Source organism: Puntigrus tetrazona, chromosome 21 (genome assembly GCF_018831695.1).
Source record: "Puntigrus tetrazona isolate hp1 chromosome 21, ASM1883169v1, whole genome shotgun sequence".
Lineage (NCBI taxonomy): Eukaryota > Metazoa > Chordata > Actinopteri > Cypriniformes > Cyprinidae > Puntigrus > Puntigrus tetrazona.
The window spans coordinates 3,228,805-3,236,115 of NC_056719.1; positions in this window are offsets into that span (position 1 = coordinate 3,228,805).

Genomic DNA, 7,311 nt, shown 5'->3' on the forward strand with positions numbered 1-7,311 from the left:
GGAAAGGGATTTCAAAAGACGCGGGTGGTATTGTGAGGGGCTTCGCTCACCAGCGCATACCTGGAACAGGGTTATTATGTAGTGTGTATTAGTGACCCTTCACTGTAAAAATGGCGGTGGTTTTAAATGCTGTTAAATGAATGTTTATTGTATATTTCAGTTTAATGAGCCTTACCATAATGATGTTTAGATCTTGTGTGAATGACACTGAGCACCTTCTATATATGTTTATATTTAAAAGCTGCTTGTGATAGGCTTTGGTTCATCATGTAGTGGTTATCAGTGTATTTCAAAGGTACAAAACAGATTTCAGTACTTTAATAGGTTGGTATATTAGCAGTATATTGGTAAATAAAATTACAGAATGTAGCTGTTAATTTAACATAAAACATTGCTACCGTTTTTTTGGTCATATAGTACATACACATGTAATGACTGTAAAAGAAATAAAAACCAAAAGGGTTCTGTACATGCTAATGAGCTGTTGTATGAATAAAATATTAACTTTTCAAATAATTTAAAAGTTTGGGAATCCCTTCATCCCTGCGCAAGAAAAAAAAATGTAAAAGGAAAATGTAAAAAAAATAATGTATAAAAATAAATTATGAACAAACCCCTGCCATTGTGTAAATAAACACAATAAACAGTAATCTTATTGAAGACATTTTTAAACGTAATATCATAGTCCAGTTTCATTTGTGGTATTTATATGCAAAAATAGACTTTGGCGTATATATAAACTATATTGCCAAAAGTATCTAGTCGTATAATTTAATCGGTCCTAAATATTCCAGAGTCAACTGTCAGCTGTATTATAAGAACGTAGACGCGTTTGGGAACGACAGCAACTCAGCCAAGAAGTGGTAGTCCATATATACTGACAGCAGATGGTCAGCGGATGCTGAGGCGCATAGTGCGAAGAGGTCGGCAACTTTCTGCAGAGTCAATCGCTACAGTTCGGAGCTGGCCCATTCCTCTTCCAACATTACTGTGCACCAGTGCACAAAGCAAGGTTCATAAAGACATGGATGAAAGAGTCTGGTGTGGATGAACTTGACTAGCCTGCACAGAGTCCTGACCTCAACCTGATAGAACACCTTTTCGGATGAATTAGAGCGGAGACTGAAAGCCAGGCCTTCTCATCCAACATCAGTGTGTGACCTCACAAATGCGCTTCTGGAAGAATTGTAAATTCCCATAAACACACTCCTAAACCTTGTGGACAGCCTTCCCAGAAGAATTGAAGCTGTTCTAGCTGCAAAGGATGGACCGATTAGGAATGGGATGTCACTTAAGTTCGTATGCAAGTCAAAGCAGGCAGCGAATACTTAAATGTAGTGTAATATAGTATAGTATAGTATATATTATAGAAATATTGTATATATCACGCATGTGTTTGCCATGCATATAATACACATTTTTTGCATGCATATGATAGGAAATTTGTTGCTGTGCATATGATACAATGTTTACATACAATATGCCTCTACTCCACAACCCTAATCCTACCCATCAAGAGCATTTTTTGTATCTATAACACAATTTTTATTTGGCATACTATTTATAAGCGTATGAAATAGAATACAGAATGAAATCAACTTTTAAGTGTTTAATGTTAACGTAAAAATTGTCACAATGCTAAAATAACTGAGCTATCAGTCAGTCAGTCAGTTTGTCAGTCTGTCTGTCTATCATTATTATTTGTTTTGTTGTTGTAAAACCAGTGAAACAGTATGAGACAAGCTCAACCATCCGCTCATCCATGCATCTGTCTATCTGTCTCTCCTCTTCTAGACCTTATCCTAATGTAGTATGCCGTTTAGGTACATTGTCTACCCCCCTATAGGGCAGAGCGTATCACCAGACTGTCATCTCCAGGGGGTCATTCTGAAGCATCGCATTTGTTCTACTTTTTATTCCAAAACAGAATTCTCTTATTCCAGCAGCCAGCTGTGCTACATGGAGTCTTGCTCTTTCTCTCTCTTTCACTGCAGTAAAGTGCAGTTCCGTGCAGCTATGGACTGCCAGAGGGTCTGGTGCTATTAATTAGCTTCCGTTTATTGATATATGGTTTCCTCTTGAGAGAAAACAATGCATTCATCTCTCCTCCCTCGCATCTCTTTCAATTTCTCTCTCTCTTGCTATCTCACTCTCTCTCGTGTGTGCTCGCATGCACAGGCGTGCAGGATAAGGACCGGTAACAGGCGTTTGAAATCGCTTTTCTTCACAAAGCAGGTGAAACAAGCATTCATTCTGCAACAACAGCCATTGTTCTGTTATTGACCACTTACCCAACAAAGAGCTTAGACCTCTATTGTCGGGTAACTGCAAAAACAAAATGGCAACTGTGAAATTTCCAGAATCCATGCATATAGAGTCCTTCTGCATTACAGATTTAAAGTCAACATGAAGTCAAAATGTACCCTATTTATTTTATACTCTTAATGCATGTCTTTGGTCTTACTGTGCCTGTGTTGACAACACAATACAATTCAGTTCATTTCAATTCAATTCAATAAAACAAAACAGCCTGTTCAGCTCTTTTATCTAATTCTGAAGGAACAATCAACCCACAAATGAAAATCAGGTCATTATCAACTGAGTGAGTGTCCTTCAATGGAACCTTTTCTGTCAACTTACTGTATGCTCACTTAAAAATAATATTAAAAAACAAATATATATAACAAATATAACTATTTTGTACGTGAACAAAATTAATATGCATTTTGCATATTATAAATTCACTTGTGGCATTTAAAACAATAGTTTTATTTTTTTTTAAACTATGATTTATTAATAGGGTAGAAAGAGAACCGGTTATAGGATATAGCATGAAAGTAATTATGGACTTGTATAACGGTTCCTGGTGGCTACATGTGTCCAGCTAAATCTTGACTATGCAATAATCTACACAATAACTAAATATGAGGGATAGACCGAATGTTATACAGCTATCAAGTATCGTAAATGTTACATTACAGAATAGATTGCAAACACTGTACATTAAAGGCACATTAAATCTGTGAAATTTATAGTTCTATAAATGTATTAATGGCACAATATTTGGCTTGACCTAATAAATGAAAATGCCGAACGAAAGGTGAGAGAAAACAACAGGACAAAGAGAAAAAACCTCTGTCAATCAACACCAATAACCACTCAACAATGTTCAGACGCAAAGCATTGCATTGGCTGAGCATCATTTAAAAATCAATGGGGAGAGTGCATCAGGCTCTCGTGAGAAGTCTCTTATTACATTGTTCTTCCCCTCTCAGGAGAGACATGTCTCTCTAACACAATCCTTACAAACATTCATCTTCTCTCCCACTGGCATTATGATGTCATTACATTCCACAGAGGTCATGCTAAGGCCAGGCCCAATGACTGCTTTCATTGACCAGGCCGCTCTTCAGGTCTTCAGCAAAACATTAGTGAGCTGTTGACCCTTGACCCATCCTTCTCAGAACAATAAGCAATCGGCCTTTGTCTGTTTACATACACACTCCCGCCGAGGAGGGGGAAAAAAAAAGGTAATTTAGTGCTGTATGGACAAGTGCCAGTTCTTTTTTTTTTCCCATCCTTTTTTAATTAACTATTGCATGTGGAGCGGTTTATAATTAATTCACTTCATCAAGTGCAAAGCTGTGAAAAACTTATTGTTCATACAAGCACACTCTAGGCCACACGGTTTTAATAGACATAAAGGATTGCTGAAAGAAATGTCAGGGATATTTTCGTAAGAGGTGAACAGAGAGAGATAGAGAGACTGACAGAGTATGTAGGGGAAGAAACGGTAGGAGAGAGCAAAGAGTGGGAGGGGAAGTCCATGCAAATTGGCGGTAATGCAGTCGTAAGCTTGTGCTGGCTTATCACTGGTGCATGTCCAATTTTCCGACTCAAAGCGAAAATGCAGAACAGATGATTTCCTGTTTGTTTTACAGCTTCATACTGTTAAAATATTTATTGCCCGTTCACAGCGAGAGCACAAAAAACTAATTCAAGTTCCCATCATTTAATGCCTAATGCTGATTAAAATAATTAGCAAGCTGATGTAAATATTTTGATGACGATTTTAAAATCGCTTGTTTTAATAACCAAATCACCAAAAACATCTTTTTCTTAATCGCGTTTGAAATAATTCTGTTAATTTACTTAAAAACTCAACCTGTGATCGATCGAAAGCTAACTCTGGTGCAATTGATTCTATGCCGCCGTCCGAACCTTGGTGTGCACAAAACAAGCAGACCGTGCTTTCAAACAAACTCGTGAACTGAAGACATCTAAAAGAGCCAAAAAATAGCAAGAGATGTTAGCAAGCTCATCATCAGAGCTATGTTGCCCATTAGAGTTAATTTTTGTTGTGTTATAATCTGGTCAAAATGCCACCATATGTACAGTGTTTCATGTGTGACCATAACCTACGATCAGTTTGTTTTGTATTTCTACCACACGGTCAACTACTACTACTATGTTCCTCTTCAGGAACTCGAGCTGCGTCACAAACGCTTTGGGGAACGCCTTCAGCGTGCGCCGTTCTGAACCACGTGTAAAGTCTGCCCAATGGAGGGGAGCGACGTCATGGACGAGATGACGTCGCCGACCAGGAAGTATAAAGTGACGCTCTGCGATGCCGGCACCAGCTTTCTGCGTTCAGTAAGCGCTACATGTTATTGTCTGTCTATTTATTGTCTGTATTGTCTAGCTTAAAAGAGAATATATGGCTGATGATCAGAAATTAAAGAGAAAATCTAAGGCGAAACACGCTGGTGTGCCGTCGCGTTTCAAGCGGTGTGCTGATCCCTGCCCTCGTTATATCACGGGTGGGGACACACACAGCTTGTGCGTGGCGTGCCTGGGAGCGGAGCACGCGGCGTCAGCCCTCGAGGGGACTGATTGTCCGCATTGTTTGCAGCTACCGCTGCGAACACTCCGCTCCCGGAGGTCTCTCTTTCACGAGGAGACTTCACCAGCGTCCCCAGGGTGCGGGACCGCTTCCGCCGCCGAGGCGGAGCGACGAGCGCACGTCTGGGGATCGCAACTCGATCTGGCGGAGGAGATGGAGACGGGCTCGTCCCTTTCTCCATCGGAGTCCGCCAGGTCGGGCGCTCAATCCCGTGGGTCCGAAGCCCGTACTCCGGCTTCTTCGGCCACGGGGGAGACGTCCACTCGCGCTCACTCTTCCTCCGAGGAGGTTGATGTTGACGTGGTGGACGATGCGCCGTTGCACACGCCGCAATATGAGGAGCTCTTAGAGGTGGTAACTCGTGCGGTTGCCAAATTAAACATCGATTGGCCCGCCCGAGCGGAATTGCTGAGCCTCAGAAATCTAAATTGGATGAAAGGTTTCTGAGAGCGAAGCAGCCACCTCTGAGACGGAGCCTTCCATTCTTCCCAGACCTCCACAGTGAGCTGTCGAGGTCCTGGGGAAGGCCATACTCGCTCGTGTTTTCTCCCCCACCGCTGCTAGTCATTACGGTAATGTGGCGGGAGTCGCGGAGTGCGGCTATAAGGCGATGCCCCGGGTAGAGCAGTCTCTGGCTACCTATCTGTCCCCCGGTGCGGCATCGTCTTTGAAGGCTCCGACCTTACCATCAAGGCCGCTGAGAACAACGTCGGCTTTGATGGCTAAAGTAATCTGCGGCAGCAGGATTGGCTGGGGCTTGCATGCACACTATGGCGGTGTTGCAGGCATACCAAGCCGACCTGCTGAAAGAGATTGATGAGGGAGAGGGGGTCAGGTCCGATGACATCGCAGAACTGCGTCGGACGGCTGACCTCTGCCTCCGCGTCACTAAGGAGACCGCCCGTGCTGTAGGGCGGTCTATGTCATCCCTTGTGGCCGCGGAGAGGCATCTCTGGCTGACCCTGTCCGACATGAAAGAGCGGGACAGGGTCTGCCATTGACGCCCCTGCAGCCTTCTGGCCTATTCGCGACTCCGTTAATGAGGTCGTCGATAGGTACCAGGAGGCCCGTAAACAGGCGGCGGCGTTCAAGAGTTTCTCCCAGCGTCGATCTCAGGGGCATCGGGACGAGAGATGCCCCCACCGCGTGCCGGCTCCTCATATAGGCATGTGCAAAAACAGAGCGTCGCCTCTCGTTCCCCCCCTAAAAAACAGCAGGGGGCGAAGCGGCGCTCTGGGCCGGGGGCTTCCGGTCCTAAAGACCTGAGGGCCTTTTTGGACAGGAAGTCCACGGCCAAGAAGCCCTGATATGAGTGGCTCAGGGCTTCTGAGGGCTGCCCCTCCTGGGGAGGATCAGTTAATGCCGGGTCAGACGGCACCCGTTCCTCCTCAGGGCCCTCAGGGAGTAACTCCGCTGTCTCTGCCCTCGTGCCAGAGTGCGGAGGCTTCCAGCACGTTTCCCCAGCCGGATTCACCCGAGGGTGCGTCACGGCCGGGGAACGCGCTTCCCCTGCGGGGGTCCCGTTTACAGCTAGCCCGTTGTCTGCCTGCCGGTCAACCGTTTCAGGCCACGGGTTACCTGTATCTCTCACACACCAGAGGTCAGCCTCGAGAGGCTGATTCCCTTAGTAGATTATTTAGCAGCGTGGAAACTTCTGCCAAATGTATCTCAATGGGTCATACTAACGATAGAAAGGCTATCGAATTCAGTTCGGTTTTCCACCACCGACATTCAGAGTCACACCGACAGTAGTCGGCCCCCAGCAGCTCTGGTGATGGAACAGGAAGTAGGATCCTGCTCAGGAAGGAGGCCATCGAGGTGGTCCCTCCTCATGCTGTGGAATCTGGTTTTACAGCCGCTACTTCATTGTTCCAAAGAAGGACGGGGGGTTGCGTCCTATCCTAGATCTGAGGGTCTTGAACCGCTCAGTCAGCAGACTGAAGTTCAAAATGCTTACCATCAAGCATGTGGTGACTCAAATCAGATCCGAGGACTGGTTTGTCAACATAGATCTGAAAGACGCATACTTCCATATATCCATCCTTCCTCAACACAGGAAGTTTCTGAGGTTCGCCGGGGGCGTAGCATACCAATATCGAGTACTTCCGTTCGGCCTAGCACTCTCACCCCGCACATTTACGAAGTGTATGGATGCAGCTCTGGCTCCACTGAGACTCCAGGGCATCCGCATACTCAATTATATCGACGATTGGTTGATATTAGCTCAATCAGAGCAGATGGCAGTTCAACATCGAGATGTTGTTCTGTCTCACATGGGGGAGCTGGGTTTGAGACTGAACGCCAAGAAGAGTGTATTGCGTCCCGCTCAGAGGACCACATACCTAGGCGTGGTGTGGGATTCGACCACAATGTGGGCACGCTTGTCTCCTGCCCGTGTGCAGTCAATC